Source organism: Dipteris shenzhenensis, chromosome 2 (genome assembly GCF_047967505.1).
Source record: "Dipteris shenzhenensis isolate YYH24624 ecotype China chromosome 2, Dip_SZ_1.0, whole genome shotgun sequence".
Lineage (NCBI taxonomy): Eukaryota > Viridiplantae > Streptophyta > Polypodiopsida > Gleicheniales > Dipteridaceae > Dipteris > Dipteris shenzhenensis.
In genome coordinates this window covers 17046865-17059830 of record NC_141597.1, presented here as the reverse complement: position 1 = coordinate 17059830, position 12966 = coordinate 17046865, and positions in this window count along the sequence as shown.

Sequence of the window (12966 nt, the reverse complement as noted above, 5' to 3'; positions counted from 1 at the left end):
GATGATAGCCATCTCTCCACTTTCATCATAACCCAGAACGATCCATTTCCTAGACTTAGGATCTAGCTTCTTTCGAAGCTCTTTTGGCACATGTGCATATGCCTCACACCCAAATATATGCAAATAAGAGTAAGAGGGCTTCTTGCCACTCTATGCCTCTTCAAGAATACCACCATCCAAACTCTTGCTAGGTGATCTATTGATCACATGCACTGCAGTCTTCATTGCCTCAGCCCAAAAACCACTAAAAAGACTTGCATTGGAAAGCATACATTGCAACCTTTTTTGAATGGTGCGGTTCATTTGTTCCACAACTGGATTCTGCTCTAGAGTACGAGGGGATGTGATCTCCATCTTGATCCCACGTGTATCATAGAAATGCTGAAAGTCATGAGAGATATACTCACCACCATTATCAGTTCGTAGGCATTTAAGCATTCTACCTGACTGATTTTAAACCAAAGCAAACCATTTTTAAAATACCTGGAACACCGCTCTTATGAGCTATAGCATAAGCCCACACTTTCCTAATTGCATTATCAATGAATGTCGCATAGTATTTAGCCCCGCCTAATGACCGTGTAGGCATGGGACCACATACGACTGAATGCACAAAATCAAGCCTTTCAAGCTCTATCTTTCCCCTTCTTTTATGGGCTGATTTAGTCTGCTTCCCATAGAGACAGTGCTCATAAAATTCAAAACAAAAAAACCTCAAATGCGGTACATAACCCAAATGGCATTAAGAGTTTCATTTCATTCTGGCTCATGTGCCCCAACCGACAATGCCACAAAGAAGTACTTGGCTACTCAGTTATTGCAGCAACATGATCAAACACCCTTGATACATGTAAGGGATACAAAGTCCCACACTTGGCACCCTTGGCCAAAACCATGGAGCCCTTCTGAATTTTCCAACTCTAAAAGCAAAAAATGGTCTGAAAACTAGCATCATCTACCTGACCCACTGAAATAAGACTCTTAGTCAACTTAGGAACACATCTCACATTTTTCAAAACAAATGTAGATCCATTCGCAAAAGAAAACTTTGTTACCTGCTTCCATTGTCACATGCATAGTTATTTCCAAGATGCACACAACCTGTCTTTCCATTGTCATAAGTGGAGAACCATTCCCTATGGGGAGTAACATGGAATGAAGCACCAGAATCCAAAATCCAATCCTGGGAATATGCATCATCTGAAATGGTAAGCAAGTTTGCAAGTAGACTAGACATGAAGAGAATGTCATTGTCACTATCATTAGTGACTGCATTAATCTCCTTGATCTTTATATTTCCTTTGTCCTCCCTTGGACTCTCTTCCTTCTTATTTACACCCCAATTTGCATTCTTTTTCTTATCCTTTTGTTCTCTTTTCAGCTTGTAGCAATCCTTTTTCATGTGGCCCTTCCTACCACAATGGTAACACTCAATGTTCAGTGCCCTAGATTTGCTACGAGACTTCCCTCGTTCTTGAGACTTCCCCCTAAATTGTGATTTTCTCCTTTGCACATTTAAGGTTGCATCCTGCTTGTTGCCATCCGTAGACTTTCGTCTAATCTCCTCGACCAACAAGCTACCTACAACATCATCAAACTTCAATACTCCACCAAGTGTAGAGTTACTGATAGCTATATGGAAGGTATCCCATGAGGATGGCAATGAGCATAAGAGAAATATTGCCTTAGTCTCTGCATCAAATTTCATCTTTTGAGCTTGAAGCTGGCTGAAAATAATATTGAATTCATTTAAGTGAGAAGCAATGGAGATGCCTTCCTTCATTTGTAGCTCAAACAACCTCTTCATGAGGTAAACATAATTAGAGGCAGTTTCCTTCTCATAAGTGGCACATAATTTCTTCCACAAATCTTCCGTATTCTGCTCATTTACTACTATGAAATAAATTGACTTTGCAAGATGAAGTCTAATAGTAGACTTTGCTAATGCCTCCAACTCATTCCAATCATCCTCAAACATATCTACAGGCTTAGCTTCAATTCCTGCCAAGGGTTTAATCTGCTTCTTTTGAATAAGCACATCTCTTATTTGTTCTTTTTTTCACAAAGAAAAGTTTGTCCCATCAAACTTTTTAATGCTGAAAATCTCCTTTTTAGACATGGAAGAGGATGCCATGATGCAAATGAAACAAAATCCCAAATGCTAGTACTCGCAAGAGAGAAATCACACCAAATACTAGGTGCACCCAATATGTCTGCCTTAATGAAGGATAGTGTTACCAAAACTCAAGGCTCAAAGCATCAAAATGCATCTGACTCATGTGCATTTACTATGCATCCATATGAGCAAATCTGGCCCGAAAGAAAATGTCAACCCACAATTATAAAACAATGGCAAATATAATGCCAATAAGAGTCAAATGCCTCAAGCATAAACATCGTCCATGGGCATAAGCATCAATAATTTCTCATCCAAGAGATCATAGCACAACCTGTGCATCCACTGCAATATGTCAAAACTATCCCTCAGCATAAAATAGCATCTGTGTGCTAAAGTTCCATCAATAAAGCATCCCACAAGGCGATTTGGGCCTATAAGCACATCCAACAAGGATCGCAATGCATCCAAATGGCCTGTAAAGCATCCACTGCAACCCAATGCAAACCACAAATGAGCGCACATGGCTTAGACTGCAACCAGAGTGATCTACATAAGGTATATCCAAGAAATCACAGCCCCACGGTAATGAACGCTAGTGAAAATAAAACCTGGGATGTCTTAAAACATGGGCATCACTAAATAATCGAACTCAGCAAGACAATCTGTAAATATCTCTCTTTTGCCACAACTCCAAAATCTCATCCAAGGATGGAGTAAGAGCCAGCCAACCCTTGCATTTACTTGTAAAAATGAACCTTAGGATACTTAACCTTAGCCAAAATGCCACATGGCAATCAATGAGAAGGTCTTGGAAACTTTGAGAAATTTCCTTCAAAGAGACGATGGAAAAACACAGAGAATCACAACTCTCTCGATTCTTCACAGAATGGCAAGCAACTTTGTAAACATATGTTTCAAGCAGTCCCGGATCCAATGGTACATACAACTCTGCAAATGAAGGCCCAAATGTTGAGTTTCCACTCATACAAGAAATCACGGAATGAAGACATTGGAGTAGACATACCTTCACTACAGCTTCAGAACTTCACGGAATTGAAAGTAGCTTCACAGGTAGAAGTTTTGGACTTCTCTAAATCCACTGGGAGTGTTTGAACTGCAAATGGTGGCCTGGATATGGAGATCCAACACACGAAATCCACGCAGGAAATTAAATTTCGTCACTTTTTGTAGGAGCTGTAACTTTTGACTGAAAACTTGGATGACAGAGCTGTAAAAACGAAAACTGAAGTACTCAAAGTCTTCTACAACTTTGCTTCAAATTTCAAGGCAAGATTCAGAATCTAGAGAAATATATCTTTATCACAATACTCTTAGGTCTAAAATAGACTGTCTTTTAGCCTCCAAAACCACCTGATGGCTTGCAAAAACCATTGAGAACTTTCCAAAGGTTTCTACAAGGTCTCGGCACATAAGGATGCAGGTAAAGACACCCAACAAAGTTTCTTCTTCCTCCCATAGAGTTGTAGTAGCTAAGTTTGAGCTCCAGGCTCACACCCATGCTCTGATACTTGTTGAGAGATCTCAACAACGGAAGCAGAATGAAAGAAGGTGAGAGAAAGGGAGAGCCAGAAGAGAGACTCACACAAGTTTTTGGTGAGTGCAAAACACCCTAATCTTCTATGTCATCCATATGTATATGTGTTTGATTATTATACATAATCGGGGTTAAGGTACAGTGGCCTTTAACCCCCACATTGGTTAATAAGATGGTTCATTTTATTACAAGTGATAAAGAGGTTTACACTCCCAAGTTATGCAAGCTGTTTATGGAGCATATTTATAGATTGTATGAGCTACTAGTCGATATTGTTAGTGATTCAAACAAAAATTTTAATAGCCATTTTCAGGGGGTGTGATCTATGCGGTTGGAAACTACTTTTAATGTGAGCACTGTGGATCATCCACCACAGAGATGGTCAAACTAAAAGGGTCAATCAAGTCATTGAGAATATGCTTCAAGCATATGTAAGTAAAAGGAAAACTAATTGGAAATAGTATTTGTCCACATTAGGATTTGCATAGAGTAGTGCTAAGAATTCAACTACATATTTTAGTCCATTAATGATGATCTATGGATTTAAACCTAAAGCCTCAATTGCAATCGGACTAAAAAAAAAGATAAGATTCAAAAAACCAAGGAATTTCTTGCAAATATGAATCAAATGCTTGAATTAGCTAAAGACAATATTAGAAACACTCAAGATAGAGTAATAAGTTATACAAACCCACATCATAGAAAGTTAAAGTTTGATGAAAATGAGAAAATCTATCATAGAGTGCTAGAATCTTCAAAAACCACTAAGATGGGTAAATGTCCAAACTGTCTCCTACTCTACATCCTTTTAGTAAGGCTAACTTGTTGCAGATTCTCTAATTCTTTTAAATAGTAGAAATGGTACATCTACTTTTTCATGTAAATAGGGTAAAAAGGAAGTTATAAGATGATGACATCCCATTGAAAATGAAACCCTAGTTGAACTTATTGAGTCTACATCTTTACCACATGAAAAGAAATAATTATAGATAGACAAATAAAAAAGAACAAGACATACAACATATCAAGAATGTCTAAGTACTATGCTTTGTAGGCATATCCTCAAATGGAATAGAGGAGAAGCTGGTGGACTTTTGTCTATCATCAAGAAAGGGAGAGGAATTAAGTGGAAGGATAGACCAAAACAGAGTTCAACATGGAGGTTTCTCATTTTTATTTTTGAGGATGCAAACCATTCTTAAGGGGAAGGGAATGTTACATCAGCCATAATTGCATAAGCTTATGGCTTGGTTATGGTGAGGTGAGAAACTAGAGGACTTGATAGTCCTTATAGAATTGAGGGCTAAGATCTAGGGGTATATTTATGTCTAGCACTAATTAAAGTGTATTAGAAGAACTTTGAGAGGGCTACAGAGGTAAGGTCCTTTGTAGAAAATGTCGCACCATGGGAAGAGTCCAATTGTGAGCAATGGGAAAGGGGGAGGATTCTAGAGGGAGCTCAAGTAAGGAGGTTTCAAGAAAAGATCCTGATGGATGAAGGAGAGATCATGAAAAAGGATCCAAGGCTTTGTGGTTAGCTAGATGATAACTCTCTTACCTTGTTTATGTTTCACAAATCAAGGGAGTTCATAAACTCATCATACCCTGTAAGGATAATGCGTTAGAAAGAAATAGCTACATAGAGTAATACCACCAAGGTCATGGGTTTCAGAGAGCAATGTTCTTCAGTGCATGTGAACTCATCAACTTTCCTCGTATAAGAATTTTCTTTAATAGATCTCTCTCTACAACTTGCCTAGTGCTTGCCAATTGGCTTACTCTTGCCTTCATCCCATGGTGCCATATGTTCTACAAAGGACCTTTTCACATTATCCCTCTCATGTCCTACATATGTGCCCTTTCAATAGTGCCTAGGCATACCAATACCTCTAGGTCTTAGCCTTTATTCTATAAGCATTGTCAAGCCCTCTTGGTTTCCCCCAATATTTGTGTATTAGTATTATAGTTGACATAGCATTCCCTTCCCCTTAATAAATGTTTATGTCCTTGAAACCAAAATTGTGAAACATCTTTTGGAGATTGCTTACCCTTTCCCATGTTGAATGCTCATTAGTTATATCATTCCACTTAACTAAACATTCTTGATATATCATATGTCTTGCTCTTTTTTCTTGTCTATCTTTTTTCTAAGTTTATGTGGTAAAGATGTAGATTCAATGAGTTCAACTAGGACTTTAAGAATGTTCTCCAATTCCTCTTTAATTCTCTTAAGTATTAGGAATAGTCCACAATACCTAAAAGATGGCTGTGGGCCTTTACCATTTTTAGAGTTCATGAAGATTTTGTCACCTTAAGATATACTTTATTTTTTTTTAATATTCCAACTTTCTATGATGTGGCTTGCATAAATTCTTGCTCTATATTGGCCTTTCTAATGCTATCCTTGATAGCTTATGAATTTTATTCATATATTCCAAAAAAAATTAGCCTTAGCTTTTTTAAGTCCCACCGCCACAATTGGAGAACTATGTTGAAATCTATACATCATCATGAATGTTCAATGGACTAAAACCTATTGTTGAATGCTTAGCACTATTATATGCAAATTCAAATATGGGTACAAAGGATTCCCAATTAGTTTGTATTTTACTCACATGCTTGAAGTAAACCCTGACATGATATGATTGGTCCTTTTAGTTTGACTATCACTCTGTGGATGATCTGTAGTGCTCATATTCAAAGTAGTTTCCAACCTTCTAAAAACAACTCTCCAAAAATGAGTCATGACTATTACATTTGCTATCTTGATCACTAATAATACCGATTGGTATCCCATAAATATGCTTCATGAATAGATTTGCTAATTCAAGAGTTTAACCTCTTCATTCGCTACGATAAATTGATCCATGGAAACCCACGTAGACTCATGCCCCCTCTATGTCCTAGGTAGTTCAATGCTAAAATCCATGGAGATACTTTCCCATTTTCCAAATAGGATCTCCAAAGTATTGTTATTGCACCATCCCATAAGGGCATACGGTCAATCCCCAACCCTAACTATAAGGGATTCATGTATATATTCATCTTTATGTTCAATACATTATAGTGTTTGTGTGCAAACAAACAAAAAATTATAGGGTTAGGGTCAATCCCTAACCCTATAATTATAAAGGCTTCATGTATATATTCATCTTTATGTTCAACACATTATAGTGTTTCTTCAGATTTTTATGCCGCTCTTCAATAGAGAGGATGCTAGACAGGTTATTTGGCAGAGCATCCCTTTGTTGGTGAAACCGGATATGCATGTTTTGCTTGATGCACCTTTCACCAACACAGAGTTTAGGACTGCACTTTCAGCCCTTCACAAGGGTGCCTTGTAAGAACAATCCCTTGCCATGAAGATCTTTTCTCAACTAGTATCAAAGTCTAGTAGAAAAAGAAGTTAGAATATGTATACATACATTCACTACATAGTATGTGTTGGACTATTAATTGATTGTGTTAAAATTCTTGTATAGATTTACAACAACAATAAGTTTCTCTTGTGTTTGAAAGATAAGGACTATAAGTAGTAGTTTTTTAAATGGATTTATGAAATTAAATAAGAAATTATACAATAAAGATGCCAAAAATTAGAGGGCAATTCTAGGCTCTCAATAATCCTTTTCTCTATGCGAGAGAGATATTCCTCTTAGTTTAATTTCATGAACGTTATTCTTCTTATGAGATTTCTTTTCTTCCAAATCAATCAAAGAGAGAGAGAGAGAGAGAGAGAGAGATTGTAGCAGACTCATCATCCATTTCATTTTGAGGGAGAGAGAGAATCTATTCTAATCCATTCTATGACTAAGAGACTTTTCTAGCCCCTACATTACCTTATTTTGCTGAGCAACAAGACGAACTCAAAGGACTCCACCTCTCAAGCCGGACTCGTGCAAGCAGAAGTTCGACTAGACGACTGCAGACTACATATGATTCAACACACATAGATTGTGACCTACAGCTATAGAGGTGACTTCATAAGCAAGAGCCAATAGCAAATCAGACTTAATTGAGAACATAGCAGATGCAACTAGGCCAGCCAACAACAAAACCAACAACGACAAGGGAGATGCATTCAAGCAACTAAGCCACTCAAGCTTTAAACACTATGACTCCTATGATTGGCACCAATCTATGTTGACCAAAGGCATGACAACAGTAACATAGTTCTAAGGCAAGGTGATGTAAAGGCAAGTAGCTCCAAGTAGAGAACCCAAAGCAACAAGCAATCGAAAACCTATAGCTACAACAAAAGGCTTCATCAACATCAAGAAATTTCCAGGCAGACCTTAGCGATGACTGGCAACAACTCCACATAAAGTTCAACAGCCGACCAAGTGCATAATAGCATCACAGAGTTAAGCAATACCCTAGATGAAAGTCCCGATGGTAGACACATGTAAGAAACTAGGCAAGTGCAAAGATAGAAGCCAGTAGCAACTAAACAATGCAAAATCACCTCTAGATGCATCATCGTTGTCACCTCTACACATCTCCACAGCATCATAAACTCAACCCTAGGTACATGTGGCAAATAGGTTTTCAAGCTAGGGTTGGGACTCATGGTTTGGTCAGTGATTTGCCTTTTTTTAGATTAGAGTGGCAAATAGAGTTAGTGGAGGAGAAAGATGAACCCAGAGTCACCATATTGCCACATGGCAGACTTATACAAAGTGCCACATCATTGCACAATCAATGGTCCAGTCAACAGACATGTGTCAAATCCATGTGAGCATTTACACCTCAGATTACCATGTCATTAGTAACACCTTAGCATGCATAGTCAACATACAGCAACCCCCTGCTAAGCACACTTTTCTATTCTACATGTGACCTCCCACTGCAACATCATCAATTAGACCCCTATTCTTGATCAAAACTTCAACAAGCCATAGCTTTTAATCCAGGAAGAATTTGCCCATCATCAAAAAAGGAAAAATGATCTTCTTTTTAGCTCTAAGAGCTCATCTAGTCAAAACCATTGTATGCAACTAGACACTTCCAATATTGAAAGAAATTGATTGGTAAGACCCTCGTAAGACCTTTGCAAAAAATGACAAAGCAAATAATGAATGCACAAATCGCTATCATAAGCATTGCAAAAAGCACAAGTTCTTGAGATGACTATAGCAACTAACATGGCATCCACACATAAATAATTAATGGCACATGAATAAAAAAACATCATGCATCAAGCTTCATGAAGCAAAGAGAAAAATGACAACAATGACAAAACCTATTAAGAAGCAAGCCTTGTCACCTTTAGCCCATGTTTTTTAAAGGTCACCAAATGAGTAGGCCTTGGTTTTCGGGTATCGACCTAACCACTTGAGAGTAGCTATGTAAGCACCCATAGGTGGTATTGATCATGTTGTAATACCACACTTGACCACCTTAAGTAGCAAGTATGCACTAAGGGGAGGTGTTGGACTTTTGTAAACTCACATCTAACCACCTTGTAGTAGCCAATGCATCATGGCACCAAGGAGAGGTTTTGAGAGATATGGTGCCATGTGCACATAATTAGAGGCAAAGGTATGAGATAAGGTATAGTGTTGTGTGAATCAAAGTAGCCACCCAAGAACGTGGACTACATGAGAAGATGATGTGGATCAAGAGTTACCACTAGGAGACACAACAAGACAAAGCACCCATAGATGCGCACACAAACGCGTTTACTGAACTAAATAAAAAACTTACGGGCGCATCTATTTGCACGTCTATTTTCGCGTCTGGAGACCCGCGTTTAACAGTGCGTCTATATAAGATACACACGTGCGTATAGACGCGCATATAAACGCTTAAATAGACGCTCTTATAAACGCGTTTGTAGATGCAAAAATAGATGCTTGTCGACAAACAGACGCGTATATAGACGCTCTTATAGACGCGCTTTATATATTTTTTTTTAATTTACAGAATGCTGTGTATGTTGTGTATGCTATATAGTTACAAGAATCCCATTTCCACATTGTGTAATTCAATTCTTACAGCCAACCGTATTTTAATTACAATTCCAAATAAAACATTACAAGTCCAAAATCCAATAAAATTGAAAGCTCAAAAAGTGCTTGTATGTACATATAGCACGAAGCTAAGCCACGTCATGTGGCTTCAAGTACAAAAAATAAGGAATCTAAGCCACATCATGTGGCTTCAAGTACAAAAAATAAGAGAAATGTATATACAAGAGGCACGAAGCCAAGCTAGTGGCTTTAAGTACAAAAAAGAGTAGCTAGCACTACTTCTACGACTAATCCTCACTCCCTTCCACGCTCCCTTCCATGCTCCCTTCTGCACCTCCTTCCTCGTCTTCCTCGTCGTCTTGTACACGGGCCTGTAAACAAGGGACAACATATATCAATGTATAAAAAATCAAATCTTTACTTATAATATTGGCATTATTTAATTACTTTCAAATACCTCGAGGGCCGCTCCAGTAGCCCGGATATACTGCTCCTCAGTAATCAACCCGTCATCATAGAAGTGCCTCCATGTATCTCCTCTACGATGGTGACGGTGGTAGACTGTCTTCACAGGAGTAGGGTATCTGCCCACGATCTCAAGCTGCAAGACGACACAATTTGCGGAGGGATTAGTACAAAGAAACAATCTCCTAATAAACTACATAAGCAATATAATTTGAGATCGATACTTACAAATTAGGCCTCCCATGATTCAACACCCCCTGCTCCAAAATGCGCGCTTCCATATTCCTCCATCTGGATCCTTTGTGCCTCCACGACGTGCTGCAGACTGGGGTCCTCTCTCGCTGACTTCATTGCTTTCTTCCACTCACGCTTGTGAGCAGTGTGGGACAGGTCCCTTAGTGGTTGACCTCCCTCGAGCCTGGCAAGCTCTACTAGTACCGGTCTCTTAAGCGAAGATCTTTTATTGCCAAGTATCATAACAATCTTTGACTTGGCCCATTTATCTGTGAATTGGCGATTGGGGGGGTTAGGATACCTAGAGCGAACAGCAGCGAGGGTCTCATCAGCCAACCTCTTTGGCTGGTCTTTGAAGTGGATAAAGCAATCTCTGTAATTGTTAGCAATTACAGAGCGCATGAAGGCCATGATGTCATTCCCCCGCGCATCCATCAAGATGCCTTCTGTCTGAGTGATGTCGTAGAATATCGTACCATCACCCGGAGGCACGTCTAAATCATCTGAATCATTATCGTCCCCACCGCCACTCCTCCCAAAGCACTGTGCCATGCATCCCCCACTGCTCTCCCTACTACTATGCATGCTACTGTGTTGTGTCGAGCTCGTACGCTGGCCACTCGTAGCTGGAGACTGCACGGGACTACGCTGACCAGTCGTAGCTAGAGAACCAAGTCTCAACTGCACAGGAGTACGTCGACGGCTCTACGAGACAGAAGGACCTCTTGACAACATGGGGGAAGGGGCATAGGACGGCATGGCACAAGGGGCATAAGACGGCATGGGGGAAGGGGCATAAGATGGCATGGGAGATGGGCATGCGCTGTGTAGCCGGCTGAGCTGTGCTGACTCCGCTGCGGTGATCTGAGCTGGTGTGGGGTGGTTTGGAGTCTGTAGTGCCGACTCCTGGGGGTGTTTAAGGTACCCATCATATACCCGTATAACTCCGCAGGACTAGGAGGGTGCCCTAAAAGGTTATATAAGTCCCTAAAAATAGACTCCCGAGGATCAGGTGAGTTGGAAGCGCTTCCTAGCCACATGATGAACTGAAAAAAAGAAAAAAAATCTATTACTGATGAGCTGAGAAGAAAGGGGAAGGATTACTGTCGGAGCACATCTATAGACGCGTCTGATTAATGTGTCTATTTTCGTGTATAATGGCGCGTCTATAGACGCGACTATCTGTGCTGTAAATAGACTAGACGCACGTATAGACGGGCCTGTAAATGCGGTTTTAGACACGCTCTGGGATGCGCCTATAGACGCGCTCCGATAGACGGACTTTTTTAAAAAGTAGAAAAGGACATTGTGCCCAACACACAAACGTGACACTGATACCCAGATCATGCGTTGATACCCAGATCATGCGTTTTTTGGATACGAGAAAGTACAAATTCAAAGAGAGCAAATTTCCAAAAAAGATCAACTGCAAAAAGACTTACCTTGGATAGAGGTATGGAAGGTTCTTCTCCTTTTTCAAAGTTGCTTCTCCTCCTTGTTCACCCTCCTCTCCTTTAAGCTTGGAAGTAAGTGTGGGTGCCTTCCTCTTAAGTGTAAGCTTGGAAGTAAGTGTGGGTGCCTTCCTCTTAAGCATCGAAACTGTGGATCTGCTAATAAGGAAGCAAGCAAGCCGTGCGAAGTATAAGTAATGTTAAGAAAAGCGAAGTGAGCACGCTAAAATCAGGTTTAAAATCCACGTCTATAGGCACGTCTAAAAGCGCGTCTATTTATGCATGTAAAGACACAAAGTAGACGCAGTTTTAGATGCACTTTTAGACGCACAGCACAAAACAAACAGACGCGCTTTTAGACGCGCCTTTAGACGTGCCACAGAGTTTAAAATTAAACATTTGAAGAAGAGCAAATTTTTTTGGGTTGTTTGTTTGTAGGATGTCTTCATCTTCAACAAGTAGCTCCAGTGAGGATGAATCCCTCCATATCCACCATCGCAAAATGTGGTTGGAGTAAAAAATCAAATGTATGTGTGATCGATGTCGAGGAAACATGTATCGTGCACGCAGGATTACACTCAATCACATCTCAAAGTATGGAGAATGGGATGCGACTGTAAACAGGATAAGGGTTTGTAAGGTAAGGTTGATTGAGATACCTATGGGTGTTCATATATTTGAGTTATGATTCCATTTTAATTTGATACAAGATGCAGTGCCACACCCACATATGTTACCCTATGCTTGCCGTGAGGAGGCGAAGCATCAGCGATATGAGGTGGGATCTTCAGGAGGGACCGTTACGAATGCATGGAGTGATGGTGATAGTAGCCCTCTACCATTACCTCATGAAGCCGTGGAGGAGGAGGTGTCTGATGATATGGTGCGGGATTTATATGTCCATCAAGGGAGGATGATAGCATGGAGTAGGATGATCATTTTACTGCAGCATCGACTCCACTGTTTGAGGGGTGCACATTCTCTGTTCTACGTGCCTCCCTTGAGTTACTAAACTTGCAAACCATCTATGGATGGAGCAATGCAAGTTTATATGCATTACTCAAGTAAGCTTTAAAGCCTATTTTGCAAACATGGTGAATTATGCTAGTGGATCAATTACTCGAATGCTTTTCCTCATTTATGGTCTTCACGTGCAGGCTATTGTGTAAA